Source organism: Macrotis lagotis, chromosome X, assembly GCF_037893015.1.
Source record: "Macrotis lagotis isolate mMagLag1 chromosome X, bilby.v1.9.chrom.fasta, whole genome shotgun sequence".
In the NCBI taxonomy this organism is placed as follows: domain Eukaryota; kingdom Metazoa; phylum Chordata; class Mammalia; order Peramelemorphia; family Peramelidae; genus Macrotis; species Macrotis lagotis.
In genome coordinates, this window is record NC_133666.1 from 179715429 (window position 1) to 179734197 (window position 18769).

The 18769-nt window shown below is 33.0% G+C and overlaps 1 long non-coding RNA gene across 1 annotated transcript in view; it reads right to left on the minus strand.

The window, feature by feature from the left end:
- The window catches only part of LOC141498221 (uncharacterized), a 267058-nt gene extending 248699 nt beyond the window's left edge, over positions 1-18359 (minus strand). Inside the window, exon 1 of the long non-coding RNA XR_012471587.1 lies at positions 18231-18359. This is a non-coding gene — a long non-coding RNA (uncharacterized LOC141498221). The remainder of the gene's footprint in view (positions 1-18230) is intronic.
- Positions 18360-18769: the final 410 nt, after the last annotated feature.

The following is an 18769-nucleotide window of genomic DNA, read 5'->3' on the forward strand; positions in this document are numbered from 1 at the left end:
TCAGTTAATTTGCTCATAGGTATTAGGTAGCTCTAATTAATCAGCCACCAAAATACATATTTTTACTCTTTAGTTATGTGTTTATCATTGTCAATATAATGGAAGAGGTGTGTATTTATTTAATAATGATAGTTAAAAAAGTTGAAGTTTAAATAGAAAAGGAAAATATATGATACCATTAAATATGAAGAATAAAAACATTAATTTTTCTGCTTTTCTACTTGTTCACATGATTATAGTATTTTAGAATCAGATTTCATCCATTTTATCCAGTCTAACAATTTCATTTTACAGATGAGAAATTTGAAGCCTGACAATATTATTTGATTAGAGTCATAAAGAAACTAAATATCTGAAGCCACATTAAACCTAACTCCAAATTCAACATTTCATCCAAAAAGTTAAACTGTTCCTAAGGAAGGTTTTGTATCTCTATTATATTTTTATACATCAATAATATTTTATAATTTCTCATAATTTATTTGTTTTATATAGTTTGTTTCTTGAAAAATTTATCACATATCATCTAACATTAATAATGATCTAGACTTGTGAATGAAAGGAACAATGAGATTAGAGAAAGCAATTTATCTAAGTCCCCAGAATTCCTTATACCCCCAGAAAGGAGGAATATGTTCTGCATGTTACACAAGGATAGGTGAATCCACAGAACAAAAAGAAAAAACGAAAAAACATCAACAGGTCTATTTCTTTATCTTTAAAGCACTCATTTAATATCCTTTCCTCACCAGCTTTAATATTCTTGGCAGGAATATGCAAAATTATTTCATTACTTTTGCCTAGGACTATATTAGGTTACTCTTCTTATAAAGAGATAATGCTTATATATCATGACCTTTCTCTCCTTGCTCTGCACCAACTTGTAGGCACTGATTATGCCTAACTAAATGAAAAGAGGGGGAAAAGAGGAGTAAAAAATCTTGGAACAAGTCCTACTTTAGGCACTTTTGAAACTATAAAGATTCTATTCAGATCACTCCCTTCCCACCCTGCAAAATGGAAAAGATTCTGATTCAACATTGTCAGACAGAAAGGAAGAAAGATTCCAAAGAGTTTCTGAAATAGGAGTCAATGTGTACTTATATTGGAGTAAAAGGAAAGTGGATTGAAGTCAAATTGTGGTCAGTCTGGTCATCTAAGAAGCTATTTAGAGTTGGGAAAGAGGTTGGTCAATTCTAACTTCAATCCTTCAACTATATTGGAAGGATGTTGAGGTAGTTTTAGATCATTAATCATTATAGGTTAGAAAAAGAGGAGTCATAAGGTGAGTGACAAGAGAATATAGTGAAAATAGACAGAAAGAGCAAAGAAGAAAACTTCTAACATTAAAAGAGGGGTTGGGATTCAACAACATAGAGCACAATTGCAATCTTAAACTAAGAGAAAGTCTCAGGACTAAAGCCTTTATGATATTGCAAAATTACCTTCACAAAGATTATTAGATGACCAAAAAAATTATGGGATATCTAATGAAATATAATACCTTATAGACTCCTCAGACCACAGAATAACAATAATAAAATTCATTAAATGAAGAAATTAGGAATGCACATAAATCATGGAGTTCTCAAGTTCAGAGTTTTTTTTAAATAAAGTTTAGCAAATAAGAGGGGAAATATGCATCTTCAATGTAGAACTCCACTAAAAGAAGAAAGAGGTTATGGAGGAAATTTAGTATAAAGATGCAGAGATCAGAAATGGATTTCCATACATGAAGTACACAGAGAAGAGCATTTTCTTTCTATCATAGAATAGTGGGATCAAACTCAAATTGAAATGGATCCCTGTAGCAGTATATTGACTTAGTAAAACCACAAATTAACATGCTTTTTTAAATTTATTTCATTGAACATATCCCAATTGCATTTTAGTCTATTTTTGGTCATACTAAATATGACCAAAATATAAACAATTCTAAAGTAGAATGTGAGAATAGAAGTAAAGCATAAGGAAACTGGAAAGATAATTTGGACCGGGTTGTGAAGGGCTTTTAAAAAACAAACAAATAAGCTAGGAAGATGAAATTCAAGGTTCTTATAATTGTCTAGACCAAGGGAGTTTAATACAAGAGATGTTATTAAAATAGAACTGAAAAGATCTGGCAATTGATTTGATATATAGGAAGACAGAAAATGAAGATAACATTGAGATCATGAACCTGGGAGATTGATGGGTTTTGGGGAAACAATTCTGATATGGTGATTTTGAGTGTGAGATATTTTTGTAATGTACAGAAATTTAAGAGAAAGATCTGTGGGCTATATACATAGAGATGATAATAAAATGATAATAAATGATGATAATAAAATAATAATAATAAATAATAAAATAAATAAATAAATAATGATAAAATCATTGAGAGCTGTTAAAATCAAGAGAAAGTAAATAACTATCCAGAAAAAATCCAAAAATCTTTAGAAAACAAAAGATTAAACCTACACTTAAAACTACAGATGGTTAAATTCACCAATCTTGATTATATCCAATAAATTATACAAGTATTCAGGAAAACAACTATCAAAAATAAAGAAAATTTGAATGATAATATGCCATAGTTGGCTCCCCAAAATGTGTATTTCAGGAATATAGACCCAGAGAATAGATGCCTAATGAAAAATAGAAATGGTGAGGGAAAAGAATAGAGCTGACACACAAGGCAATTTCTCTGATAGATTAGTATTACTTATCTTATATAATTGCACTTCACAAAGTGAAGTATAAAATAAGAATGAAAAGGCATGAATTATGAAGGCAATGACATGGAAATTGGTTAGCAAGGGAACTTTAATCATGGTATTTGAAAAGTTTTAACCATATGAGAAAACAAAAATTAAATAAAAATAATTGCCATAAAACAAAATATAGACTTTCTTTTTAAAAAAAGTAAAATTTATTAATAGAAATAAGGAAATGATTCCTCACATAATTAAATTTCATAATAAAATAAACTAAAGGGAGAAAATTAATGAGGGGAACTTTATGTAACCTCACTTTCTTCAAGTATCAAATAACAAAATATAAGAAGATGTATGGTGGAGAAGAAAAGATATTTTTTCAATTACCAATTAACTAAGAAAAAAAATTGCATCACATATCATATTGGACTAATGACCTGAATATTAAAGATAAAAGGAAATAGAAGTAGATCTTGTTTTTTCATTAGCATAGAAATTTCAGGTGAGGAAATTTGTTCTACCAATGGAGGTCATTAGATTCTACACAATTTAAAAATCTCAGAGGGTTGATAAGACAAAGGAGAGATCAAAATACTTATCTTATCGAATAACCTCCATGAGTCAGAAAAAAGACTAGAAGCAAGTCTTTGAACTATGATAACAATTCTAAATTTTCTAAATTTTGGAGTTCCTTAGAAACCTAACAGAAATGCAAAGAACCAGAAATCATTTCCAATAGATAAATAGCAGAAAAGTATATAAATAAATAGTTCTCAAAAAATTGCTCACTATTAAGAATCATGTGAAAATATTCCAAATCTCTAATAAACAGATAAATGCAAATCAGAACAATTGTAAGGATTCTCTTGACATTCAACTAATTGGCAAAAAATGACAAAAGCTTATGTGTTGTGGTTTTGGAAAAACCAACACAAATTCAATCTTATTGGGGGGATGGAGATTAATCCAATAATTGGGGAAACAATCTGGAATTATCTTGAGAAAGTGAATCAAATGTCTGCACCATTGACATAGAATATACTTTGCAAGTTATCAATATGGAGGTCATCTAAGAGTGACTGACAGACGGAGATAGAGACACAGACACAAAGTCACAGAGTTGGACACTGACACACAGAAACAGACACAGACAGAACTACACACAGATACATAGAAAGACAGAAAGGAAGGAAGGAAAAAGGAGGAAGAGGAGGGAAAAAATGTCCACTATATAATAAATCATTTACATCAGTTTTTATCAAAGCAAATAATGGGGAACTTAAATAGATTCATATGTATTAGGGCATGACCTGATAAATTATAGTACCTGAATATGTCACATGAATATTCTACCTTACATATTTTTGTTTTTATTATGGGAAAGAGGTTGCTTTTTTAGAGTTTTTCTTTACATATGCAATAGAGTATTATTACCATGCCATAAAAAATTATGAATATATGTTTTGTTTTTCATTAGATTTGTCTGTTAAGAGATCACTGGTATCTTTATGGAGAATAGTTCCAAATAAATGATGAGATAAGAAGCATGATGATCATAATGATGATGATGATAAGACCTGATATTGTGTTCATGGTTATGCAATATCCCTTTTCACAATGAAATAGTTAGTACAATTATTATTAACCCTATTTTACAGGGATGAGCAAATTGAAACTCAAATATTAAATTACTTCTCTATAATGAATGATCTAGTAAGTCCTCCACCTGAGAAATCAATGCAGATCACTTAAGACCAGACACCAGAATTCTTTGATTATTTCAGGTCTATTTGTATTATTTCTAGCCTAGTGCCTAGGCTAGGCATTAAAAAAGCAATATAACAATGTCAAAATAAAGAAACATGTCAACAAGTATTTTAGGCATTTAATTTGTAGAAGGCAATATACTAAATAAGGAAAATAAAATAAAAATTGCAGCAAAAAGAAACAGTCTCTCCCTTCAAAAAAGCATTTTCTAATTGGGGAAGACAAAAAATACAAGGTAACAGAAAGCTGAGAAGAGAGAAATTGTAGATGTGGAGGCATGGTGATAACATCTAGAGATGCAGAAACCAAACCAGTAAAGGAATGAAGGATGACAGATTTGGGATCTTGCCCAAAATGGAAGTCCAGAAAAGAACTCAACAAGGAAAAGGCCAGAAGGGGAGAGGAATCTTTCAATATGGGAAGGCAGCTTAATCATGGAGTTAAATTCTGAAGAGTCACTATTAGAATTAACAGAGAATCTTTAAATGAAGAGAAAAAGGGGGAGGGGATGAAATAATTCTTTTAACAAAAATTCAATAAGCATTTATAATTATCACTGCAGTGGTATGTAAATTGAACCAAAGTTAAATAATTTAACTTACTGGGATATAATAACCATATAAATTAATTTTTATATGCAGCATTTTGGTAGCCACTTATTTTATATGATTTGACATTGAATTCACAAGATTTGAAACACTTTAAATTCTCCACAAGAAATTATATTCTTTTGACTCTAACGATTAAAACTTCATTTGAGAAACAGGTCATTTATTCAACTAGCCTAATTCATACCCAATCAGTTTTCAAGTGTGATGAAATCAGGTAAATTTCCAAGCCATCAAAGCGAATTCATCTTCATCTTTGTTACTAATTTCTCAATGATGTGTAATATACAGCACAGTACAAGGTGTCAATGAAGAATTTCCATTTGGGCCTTTCTATACATTTGGAACAATTTAGTTTCTCAGTTTTTGAATATATTTAGCAACATTTATCATTCACTTAGAGAAAAATAAGACTCCAGTCCTACTGAAAGTTAAAAGTCTCTCAGGTTTTTTGAGGGGCAAAGAAGAAAGTGAATATTTTGTAAACTGATGAAGATCCACAGGTTAAATAGGTGCATCTGGACTTCTTACATGAATTTGGTATAGTTTGAATGAAAAACTGAGTTTTATCAATAAAAACCTACCATTTCTCAATCTTAACTATAATCTTTTATTTCTTTCACCTTGACAAGCATTTTTAAAGGCAAAAGTTAGCAATTAATTTTCAGTTTTTTAATTGTATTTTCTATCATTATTCAAATTTAAGAAGATAGAGAAATCTATGATAACCTATTCAGGTTCAGGTTTCTTGGAAGGTCCATACTTTTTTTCACAATGATTAATTGGTTTACTTTATACTTTATACCAATAGTTTGTCAGTTCTTGTAATCCCCTCCTTATCTCAATTGTCAAATTAATTTATGCTTCAGTGTGATTGAAAATGTTTTTATGAATTTCAATGACCTTAGAAATACTTGATTTTCCCACACTAATAGCCACTGAAATGTCTCTAACAGTTACTGAAGTGTGTTTTTTTCAGAGACAAAATTTTTATTTTTCACAGTTTTTGGAGAAACATCCATTCAAATAAAAATCACAGGAAATGAAACAAAAGAAATCAATGAAATACATGACTATGACTTGAAATAAAACAATGATGTGAAAGAGATTGTTAGATATAGAGAAGCTAGATAAATCATATTCATTTGGTCAAATTCTGATAATTTAAGACAGCCTTGTATCAGTATAAGTAAAAATTCATGATGATGGCTTTCATAAAATGAAACTGAACAAAATTAATTAGATTTTCCATATATTTTTCACATTGAATCAATTATGTAGAGATTTGTTCTGGGCATTGAAAGAGATAAAACATTTAGATATAAAGGACAATTTCATATATAAATTAATAGACTAAGAAATACTCTACCAGATCTGTGGAAAGGGGACAGATTTATGATCAAATAAGATTATATTATTATTTGTTGTGTGCCTTGCTGGCTAATTTATCACTTATTCATAACTAATACTTGTCTCAGATGAACATTGAAGAGGCAGGAGACAAAGATTGACAAATTCTTCTTTATTTTACCAAATGCCAGAGCTTAAATATCCTCTTTATCCCTGATTTGTCTCCAATTCAAGTAGTGTTCCCCAACTAACAAATCAAACAAAATGCATCCCAACTAGTTGACCTCAGATGGTAAAGTTTATTTCCTCAGGCTAGTACTTCTCACACCATGATACTAGCACCAGCTTAGGGTTAAACACAATGTTCCAGGAGGTGCCAAACAGGAGGAACAAATAAGAAGTTCCAGAGTGCAGACCCAGAAGACTAGGCCAAGGGTGAACCTGTGCAAGAGGGTGATTAGGCCATTCCCAGGCACTCAATGACCTCTCTGTGACTCTCAACAGTCTCTTCCAATCACCCTTTCTTTTTGTTGAGGTGAATTTCCTGTAAACCGTCTGCAAGAGGGCAGATTATTCTCAGACAATACAAGTTGCCTAGCCAAATTTATATTTCTAAGTAGTTTCTCAGGGTCCAGAAGGATATCAGGAGAATTACTAAGAAAGGTTCCAAAATCATTGTAGAACTTGCAAGTTTATCCTACACAGCATGAACTGGAGTTTTCTGGATTCACTTGCTATTTTTAACCCAAGTCAATTAAATTCTAAACCCAAACCAAAAGGAGTAACATTTAATGTAACAATGTTATTTGCTATTTTCCTCAACACTGTGCAATTACAAGTTATGTACATTATTAATTATAGCAATAGCTTTTCATCCCACCATATATATAACAATACATTATAACTGTCATTATGCCATGACTGAATCACAAAATTATCAGTGATCTTATAACAAGTTCTTATATTAGGATAACAATTTTTAAAAGGTGGAAAAACATATTCTTTTCCAATGTCCCATGTAACAGGATATTGATAAGGTTTTTGCACACTGCTCCAAATACTTCACATTGTCTCATTACAAACCCCCAAATCCCTGACATTGTTTTGGTGAAAATTCATATCTGAGGCATTGGTTGAATTACATCCAAGGGTCTGTTCCTATGTCTCCTTCTCATGTGTTTTGATGGTCTGTGTTTCTTCCTCCTGATGTTGGTTTTCTCCTTCAATGATAAAGCAGACATTCCTTTCAGGAAAACAGATTTTTCCATTACCTGTGGAACTACAAATATATCCTGGCCCTCGGATTATTACCTGGTTGAGTCCTGTCCACTTTCCTTCCATGTCATTTCACATTACTTTTTCCTTGAGATTACATAATTCAATCTATTGGCGGGCATATCATATATCCTGCTTCTTTTGTTTTAGAAGCAGAGTTTTAATATTCCTATGCTTTCCTTAATTCAATTACCTATAGACCGTTCAATGGCTTCTAGTAGTCAAAAATAAATCTGTAAAACTTTCTGCACTATTTTGTATACTTATAACAAACAAAAACCAGATATTGTAACAAATTTTTGAAGCTACAAAAGAATATCACATAACTGATAAATACATATATATATATATATATATTCCCTTCCATAAATATATGATAAATGATAAGACAAAGATTACAAACTTTCTTCCTTTACCAAAAAAAAAAGATCTTGTGAGATCATTGACAATTATTGCTGAACCTAAAGAGTAAAATGGAGAGAAGAATTTGATAAATTTGGAGATCTTTATTTCCCAGGGACTGCCTGGGGAAGAAGATTTCCCCCAAATCAGACAGTGTTCTGGGGATAGGATTTTTAAAGTGTTTTGGGTGTGGGTACTGTGAGCAAGCAGGATACAGAAGCAAAGGCAGCAGTTAGATATATTGTCTTGTCATACTACTACAAACATATGTAAACATATGGTTCAGTATAGATAGGGGACTAGACAGAGTGGGAAAGGGTCAGGGTCTTTGTGTTATGTCTGAATGTGCTTCCTGAGATGGAGGGAGTTACATATTCATGGGCTTCCCACAGGTTTGAGCGAATGAAATTTATTCTCTTATGATTCCAGTAGCGTCTGAGGAAGTGGAGGCAAACCTGGGAGGAAGCAGGAATTTTACAGATACAGCAAGATTATTAGGCTAACAAGGTGCTTTGTGAATCTTAGACAAATTTACAATATACCTGTGACTCCCAGGGTCAAGCATTTGGGTCCTGTCAGATTATTTTCAGGCCCAAAGGCACCTAGCCAAAGTTAAATTTCTAAGGAGTTTCTCAGGGTCCAGGACAGGGATTACACAAATACTGATACTGCAAATTTCTGGAATATCCATGACCCCCCCCCCCCCCCCCGGTCATGTATTTGGGTCCTGTCTGGTTGTGTCTGGTTGTTTTCAGATGCAAAGCTGCCTAGCCAAATTTATATTTCTAAGTAGTTTCTCAGGGTCCAGAAGGATATCAGGGCCCCCTTTCTATACAGGAATTTCACAAATATTGATATTGTACTTCATTATCAATATTGATTTAACATCAAAACAAAAATCAGATTACAAAATTTAGTACAATATCTCTTCCCCAAAAGAAATCAGTAGATCATATATACATATATACACATATATATATATATATATATATATATATATATATATATATATATGATTGAGTATTCAAAAATTCCTTGAAATACATTCCTTCTTAACACACACAAATTCTCAAGACTTGTTACAAAACTTAGGTGAGTAAATTATTCTCCAATAGTTTCTTTTTTTCTTTAAACACAAGGTGATGACTTTTTCCTCTATCAAATCTTTCCCACCCTTTTCAAAGCCTCCTGAGAGCAGAAAATCTACCCTTTTTTGTTTGTATTCCCAAACAATAGTTCTGGGGTGGGGTCCCCAGAGGCACCTCACCCCAGGCCCTGCCCTGCCCCTAGAGGGAAAGAAAAGTGGAAAGGTGAAGGGGTCAGGAAATCTACATTTACTTGAAACAAAGCCTCAATCAACATAAATTGAATGCAGCTGTCAATCAAATTTAGGTTAACAAAAGCTTAGCTCACAACTGACACCCTGGCCAGTAACAAAAATCTCAAGATATAGAAACATTTTCCCACCTCTGCAGGCCAGTGGGGAGATGTAAAATGTCCTATTGATATTTAAATAGACACACACACACACACACACACACACACACACACACACACACACACAAATACACACATACACACCTTTATTTCTGAACACACTAGTAAAGACAGGTCAAAAAATAATACTTGTAATCAAATCAAGATTTCTTCAGGAACCTCATATATATTCATGAAAATCTTGATATAGTCAGTCAAAAAGATTGAATGTATTCTTTTTTTTTTTTAGTTTTTGCAAGATAATGGGGGTTAAGTGGCTTGCCCAAGGCCACACAGCTAGGTAATTATTAAGTGTCTGAGGCCAGATTTGAACCCAGGTACTCCTGATTCCAGGGCTGGTGTTCTATCCACTGCACCACCTAGTTGCCCTGATTGAATGCATTCTTAAACAACTTCACAAAATCTATCTGATGGTAAAGAAAGGATGAATTGTATCTAAAAGATTTCCCACATATACCACATTCATAAGGATTCTCTCCAGTATTAATTCTTTGGTGATAAGTAAGATGTGTGCTCTGAGTCAAAGCCTTCCCACATGTATTATATTCATAGGGCTTTTCTCCCAGATGAATTCTCATGTGGAAAGTAAGCTGTGTACTCCATTTGAAGGTTTTTCCACATTCACCACATTCATAAGGTTTCTCTCTAGTATGAATTCTTTGATGGGAATACAGCTGTATCTTCATCCTGAAGACTATCCCACATTCATAACATTTGTAAGGTTTCTCACCAGTATGAATTTTCTTGTGATACGTAAAGGATGAGTTTCTGTTAAAAGATTTTCCACAAACATTAAATTTATATGGTTTCCCTCCTGTATGAATTCTCTGGTGGGAATTGAGCTGTTTTTGAAGAATGAAAGCTTTTCTACAATTTTTTTTTTTGGTGAGGCTTCTCTCCAGTATGAGTTTTGTGATGGTACTGAAGGAATGAGCTGAAGCCAAAAGTTTTGCCACATTTCTTACACTTAAAAGGTTTCTCTACAGGATGGAATCTTTGATGATCAAGATGGTGTTTACCCTGGATGAAGTGTTTTCCATACCCATGCCTATGATTTATATTATATATCTTATGACCCTTAAAAAGGTTTGAAGTACTCTTGAAGGATTCCCTACATTCATTATCCTTAGAAGGTTCCTCAACATAATTCCTTCTTTCTCCCAATGTAGCATACAGGTGAATATCTTTTGGGGATGACTTGTTAATAACAATGTTAGTCTTTGAAAAGTATTTCTTTTCTCCAGTAAGGGGCCACTGTTCCACCCATATAGGTTGTGGCCTTGGCCTTCCTAACTCAACAGCAGCCCCAATCAAAGAATCTGTGTTAATCTTTTCCCCTAATTGATACAATATATCCCTTCCCCATTATATTGTAGGGAGTCCTTCAAATATGAAAGGAGGGACAGTCCCTGCTTTATCTTCTTTTCTCCATTTAAAAGGTTGACAAGAAATTTCTGTTTCCTATTGGTCTCCAATGCCTACTAAGTTAGTGTAAGCAGCTTGTTTAGGCCAAGTCCATGTCCATTTCTAAATGAGGAACACAGAACACAGTCTGATCTACTCCGGTGTCAATTAAGTCTTGGGAAAGCAATTCTTTCTACTTGGAAAACACAAAGAGCTTTTTTCTGAAGAAATCATAGTTGTAAATATAGTTGTAAATATAGTCAGTTTTGGCACCTTTATGAGCTCCTTTTCCTTCCAATTTATATAATAAGATCCTGAGAAAACAAGTAACTGAGCTATACATTGGTTCTCATTTATGTAACTATCACCATTACTAGCATTCACTATTGTAATAGAGAAAATTTCCCCACTCACCTGCCTTACTAAAGGTATAATGTGAGTATATTCTGGATTTGGTGGAGCCAAAATGATTGCAAACTCTATCCATTAATCACAAAGGGTGAATAGGCACTTCAGTGCAAGCATGTGGAGGGACCCTGAATTTCTCAGTACTTTTAAACCTCAATTTTTTTTATGGGTTGTCTTGCTGCCAAAGTTGCATACTGGTTTTTCCATTCCATCCCCTGGGTCCTGAACTATCATAACCCAGGATTGTTTTTGAGGGATCCTGAGGGAAAGCTCCTTTCCCCATTTAAATTTCCTTGTTTATATTCTGATGCCCAGTTTCCTGCCTTTTTATTCTTTAGGCACAGAGTTTTAGGATGATGCACCTTGACCTTTCTGGGTTTAATTCCTTGGGCACTCCAACAATTTTCCTTTAAATATCCAGGCTTTCCACAAATAAACCAAGTCTGTTTCTCTTTCCTTCCCATGGGCACATTAGCAAATGCTTTTGCCATTAATTCTGCATGATATACCTGAGACCCTATTCTGTCACATCTTTGAATCATTTCCTCAATGGTGGCATCTTTTCTTAAGCCAATAATTGCTTTCTGACAATCAACATTCTCATTAATCCATGCTGATTGTTTTATTAATACATCTATTCCTGTTGCATCTCCTATGGTTGTTCCTACTGCTTCCTGCAATTGGGCAAAGAAGTCTAAAAAGCCTGATCATTTCTTTGTCTGATAAGTGCAAATGGTTATTTCTTTTCATTTTGTATTGAAATATGTCCCCAAGCATTCTTTACACAGGCGGCAATTCTTTCATATGTCTCGAACCCATAATATGTTTGATCTGCATTATTGTGAAACTGATCTGTGCTACTTAATTGTTCATAATATGTGGCGGCATTGGGACATTGAGCATGCCTCAAAGCCATCTGTCTACACTGTTCTACAAACTCAGTCATCCAAAAGGCAGATGGTCCGATGAAAAGCATGCCCTAACTATCTGCTTCCAATCATTAGGTGTTAATATGAAGTATGCAAGAGTATGCAATTGTAACTGGACAAAAGATGATATTGCCTCATATTCCCCTACTGCCTTCTTTAAATCTCTTTATATTTAAGGCTCATGTCTTCACCTGGATTAAAAGGATCTGGCTTCTCAATAACAGGATATGACTGGAACCCAGCTCCTAAAACTTCCAAACCTTCCCCCAAATCTCTGGCCTTCTTGATGCTCTCCTGCAATGCTGAAGTTTTTTCTATAAATGGTGCTGAAGGACCACTCCTAATCCCCTTTTGATAATACTTAATTCTAACTTCTCTACCCACTGAGGAGAATATTCCTTCCCTATACTTTCTATTTCCTCCACACCTCCTTGTTCCAACTATCTTACAAAAATCCCTAAAATCTGCTCCATGATTAACTTCTTATCTCTCTGAAGTCTTCTGCTCTGGTATGTCACCTGGAAGCTTTTTCCTCACTTGTATGACAGCTCAAAGTCTCAGTCCTTTGATGCGCAGTTTTGCTTGGTCCTTCTCCTGCACTCCGATCAGATGGCCCCAAACATGCCTTCATGCCCTGTGCTTGAGTGTCATTTGTTGTGTGCCTTGCTGGCTAACTTATCATTTACTCATAACTAATATTTGTCTCAGACGAACATTGAAGAGGAGGGAGACAAACATTGACAAGTTCTTGCTTTAATATCCTCTTCATCCCTGGTTTGTCCCCAATTCAAGTGGTATTCTCCAATTAGCAAAGCAAACAAATGCTTCCCAGTTAGTGAACCCCAGAAGGTAAAGTTTATTTCCTCAGGCTAGTACTTCTCACACAAAGATGCTTTCACCAGTTTAGGGTTAAGTACAAAGCTCCAGGAGTTGTCAAACAGGAGGAAGAAATAAGAAGATCTAGAGAGCAGACCCAAAAGATTAGGCCAAGGGTGAATTTGGGCAAGAGGGCAATTAGGCCAATCTTAGGCACTCAATGACCTCTCTGTAACCACCAACAGTCTCTTACAATTATTATAAACTGCAAATATTATATTTATTTATTGTATTGTATTACATTATAAACTGAAAAATGAACGATTTTGATTGTATTAAAAAGTTTTGCACTAATAAAATCAATGTTGACAAAATTAGAAGGAAAGCAGAAAGCTGGGAAACAATCTTCAAAACTAAGAGTTCTGATAAAAGTCTCATTTCTAAAATATATACAGAATTGTATCAAAGACTACAAGTCATTCCCCAATTACTAAATGATCAAAGGATATAAATGGACAGTTTGCAAATGAAGAAATTAAAACTATAAAAATTATATAAAAGAATGCTCCAAATCATTATATTTTGTCTAGGTACTTTATTTTTTAAAAAAGATTTAATTTATTTTGAGTTTTACAATTTCCCCCATTCTTGTTATCCACTCCCCACCCCCACAGAAGGCATTATGTTAATCTTTACATTGGTCCCCTGTTATACATTGATGTCAGTTGAATGTGATGACAAAGAAATCATATTCTTAAGGAAGAAAAATAAAGTATGAGATAGTAAAATTACATAATAAGATAATTCTTTTCCTAATGTGAAGGTAATAGTCTTTGGTCTTTATTCAAAGTCCATAATTCTTTCTCTGGAAAAAATGGTATTCTCAGTTGCAGATAGCCCAAGATTGTCCCTGGTTGTTTCACTGGTGGAATGAGCAAGTCCATCAAGTTTGATTATCACCACCATGTTGCTGTTAAAGTGTACAATGATTTTCTGGTTCTGCTCAATCTTGCTCAGCATCAGTTTATTCAAATCCTTCCAGGCTTCCCAGAATTCCCATCCCTCCTGGTTTCTAATAGAACAATAGTCTTCTATGACATACATATACCACATTTTGTTAAGACATTCCCCAACTGAAGGACATTCTCTTAATTTCCAATTTTTTGCCACCACAAACAGGGCTGCTATAACTATTTTTTTTGTACTAATGATGTTTTTACCCTTTTTTCATAATCTCTTCAGACTATAGACCCAGTAGTGGTATTGCTGGATCAAAGAGTATACACATTTTGTTGCCCTTTGGGCATAATCCCAAATTGCTCTTCAGAAACGTTGGATGAGTTCACAGCTCCACCAACAATGTATTAGTGTCCCAGATTTCCCACATCCCTTCCAACATTGATCATTATTCTTTTTGGTCATATTTGCTAGTCTGAGCAGTGTGAGGGGGATATCTCAGAGGCACTTTAATCTGCATTTCTCTAATAAGTAATACTTTGGAGAAATTTTTCATATGGCTATGGATTGCTTTGATTTTTCTCAACTGCAAATTGCCTTTGCATATCCTTTGACTAACCAAATCATTATTTATTGGAGAAATACAAATTAAAACAACCCTGAAATATCACCGCATACCTATCAGATTGGCTAAGATGTGAAAAAGGGGAAATGATCAATGTTGGAGAGATTGTGGAAGGATTGGGACAGTGATGCTTTGCTGGTGGAGTTGTGAACAGATCCAACCATCCTGGATAACAATATGGAATTATGCCCAAAGAGCAATAAAACTGTTCATATCCTTTGACCCAATAATTCCAATTCTAGGTCTATATATGGAAGAAATCATAAAAAAAAATAGGAAGAAGTCCTATATTTTCCAAAATATTCATAGAAATTCTATTTTTGTAGTTGCGAATAATTGGAAATTGTGGAGATGCCCATCAATTGGGGAATGGTTAAACAAGTAATGGTACATGAATTCTATGGAATACTATTGTTCTATAAGAAACCATAGATGGTTGGATTCTAGAGAAGCATGGAATGAGTTAAAGGATCTAATACTGAGTGAAGGGAGCAGAACTAAGAGAATAATGTATGCATTCAAAACCGCATTGTGAGATGATAACATTGATAGAAACAACTCCTCTCAGAAGTTCAGAGAGCTAAGACTTAGGCCAACCATATTGTACTGACTATGGACAATTCTATCCTTATCAAGAGGAAGAAAAATAAAAAAAAATTAAAACAACAACAACAATAAAAACCCTTCATCATCTGATGAAAGCATTTAAAAAGTTATCTCTTACATATCTCTTTTCCCTTAATCCTAATTCCTCTTACTGAACATGGCTAATATGCAAGCACATTTATTAAAACTATATATATATATACAATGTTAACCTAACTATTAGTCTCTGAAGGGAGTCAGTTGGGAAGGAAGAGTGGAAGGAAATTTTGTAAATTAAAAATGTCCATATGCATATGGATGAAAGTTGAAAAGCCTTTTACAACATATGTTTGGAAAAACAAAATATCAATAAAAAAACAGATAGAAGACTGAAATAAAATACTTCTTATAAGTACAAGTCCCTATTTAAGTACAGTATGTGAACAATTTATCTTGCAATTTTTTTCTAGTCTCAATCCAAGAAGTCAGTCACATTCAAACAACTAGTTTCTCCATTTGTCTTTCCTTTTAATATGAGAATTTAGCAAAAATTAGAGTTTTGATAGCTTGGTTATTCACAAGGGAGATAGACAAAATCTTAGAGAAGAATGGCAATAGAACATATGAGCATGTAGACATGGTTTTAAGAAGGATTCCAACTCTGTATACTATTCCTTTTTTTCAGTTGCTAACTTCCATTTTATACATTTATTACTATAATCACATATCAATATTAAATAGGTAGAACTTTCTAAATATCTAGCCATAATGGTAAATAGTCTGTATTTTCTTTTGCTTAAATGAAGTTTACTAGCTAAAGAAATTAACAATTGAATATGTACTGACTCTTTTATTTTCCATTAATGACAGTGGTATATGCAAGTCTTTTCCAGAAATACATTCGAACTTAACTATATAGACATATAAAGGCAAATAGAGAGAGAAGATGAAAAGGGGGCAGGGAAGTAGGGGGAATGGGAGAAAGGGAAAAAGAGAGATAATATTGAGATATTGTTGGGTAGTTATTACATTTGTCATATGGCCCTCCATAAGTCAATCTTTTCAGTAGAGGGAATTCCTGTGCCAGGATTTATGTCTATAGAATCATTCTTCAAATATGCACACGTGTGTGTGTGTGTGTGTGTGTGCATGTATATTCACGCATCACATGCAAGATATGTATATAACATACATACATACATATGTGATGCTTGCTAAATATTTATGTTTTTATTAACTACACAGTTATGTCAAATAAAAATATGCATTTACCATGTACAACATTATTCAAAACAAAATTTCATCAGTATTTATTTTTAGGTAAACATTTACACAGAAATTAAAGATTTATAAAACATCTTATTTATAGTTTACCATTTTTTTTATCTCTGCAACATTCCTGTGAGAAATACATTACAGTTAATATTGTTCTCATGTCTCAGAGAAATAATATGCCCTGCCCAGGGTCACATAGCTAAGATGTAGAAGTGGAATTCATATCCCTGCCTCTTTTAATACCTTGTCTTTTTCCAGGACATTATATTATTTCTCCAGGGAAATAATGAACCCCTTACTTAATAGAGGCGATTGTTTATGAATTATTTTAGGAAATAATTCAATGATTCCAGCAAAACTATGTCTTCACTAGAGTCATTTTTCCCCAATTGATTGATGTCTATATTAAAGCTTCTGGATCAAAGTTAACAAATCCTCAAAATGCTAAACTGTGCTGTCATCTGAAGAGAGTATTCAGTCATTTTAAATGAATTTTGAATAAAATTTTTTAGCATTCCTTAAAGAAAGTAATTGTTTCATCTTTGAGGAAGATAAAAGATCATGGGATTTGTTTTTATTCTTAAATCAGTCATAATCAATCAACAGCCATTTATTTTATAAGTGTTATGTCCAAGTCTAGGAGTTTGAGGAGAACAAAGACATGAGCTATTATCTCTATCATTATGGAACTTCTATTCAATTTACTGAGTAATTAGGTTCTCATTGGTCACTCTACTACTCATAGGGTACCATAATTTTCAGACTTGGTAGTAAAGATCAATCCTGATCTTCCATGTAAATATGCATATAATTAAGTCTACCTACCTTGAAGACTGTCTTCTAGATGTTTTCTCCTCAGTGTCTCAGTGTCAGATATACATACATATGTATGTGTATGTATGTATATATACATATATATATATATATATATATGTATATATACATATATATATATATATATATATATATATATATAATGAGTTCTTCATTTCTGGCTAATAAATTGCATTTGGGGGGCGGCTCGGTGACATAGTAGATAAAGCACCAGCTTTGGAGTCAGGGGTACCTGGGTTCAAATCCAGTGTCAGACAATTAATAATTACCTAGCTGTGCAGCCTTGGGCAAGCCACTTAACCCTGTTTGCCTTGCAAAAACCTAAAAAATAAAAATAAATTGCATTTGGGAAAGTATGAAGCATCTTAGACTTTCTGTACTAATAGCCCAATCTTTAATTTTTTATTGAAAACTTGCCTTTGTGAATATCAAATTATCCATATATACATCCATTTTCTATATGTCTACTCATAGTCACATTAGAAGACCTGCTTTCTACTAATATCCTAGAAAGAAAATGACTTTACCTTTTTGACACCTGCCAGTTTTTCATTGAGCTTTCAGATGCAAAATTTCTGTCTTTTTTTCTGAGATCTTTGAGTTTTGACTAGGGTTAATGTCTTTTGCTTTTCTTCAAATATACCAGATGCTTATAAGAGCTGAGTTTCTTCTTATTCAAAGAGAAGTAATCTCTATTTCTTTGACCCTGATACATATCCATACTGAAAGCCATGTGGTAATAGACAATGGAGTTATTGGAAAATAAAGTAAATAGTTGCTCTATAAACTGAATAAATATTACCTGGATCTTTGACATATGATCTTCTGATTCTTGCTATGTTTTCTATCAACTTTGTCTATTAATCCTTTACAAAGCAGTATGTGTCTTTATTAGCAGACAAATGTAGGATCTTGAAAATAAGGTCTGCTATTTTTCTCTGGGTAAAATGCTAGCATGCAATTCATAAGACCTAAAAAAATGAATAAAACAAGTTTTTTAAGAAATAATTTTAATTCAATTGGAAATAATAAAGTATCTATTTTGAGTACAATTTATAAATTTTATACTTTTAAATTAAAGTAATATTTTAAGACATTAAAACATTTAAGTAATATTTTAAAACATTTAACCCAGTTTTGTAGGGCCTTGAAAAACAACCCTAAAAAAGAATAGACTTGATATTTTAGCAAAATAAAATTTTTGGAAGCCCTTGAACAGTAGGATTTAGTTATTTGCATTCAAATATAGGACATAATTGCTCTTTTTTATAACATTTGTCTTAAAATTATCCAACAACCACATTAATAATATCAGTAATACACCAGTTACAGTCTTAATGC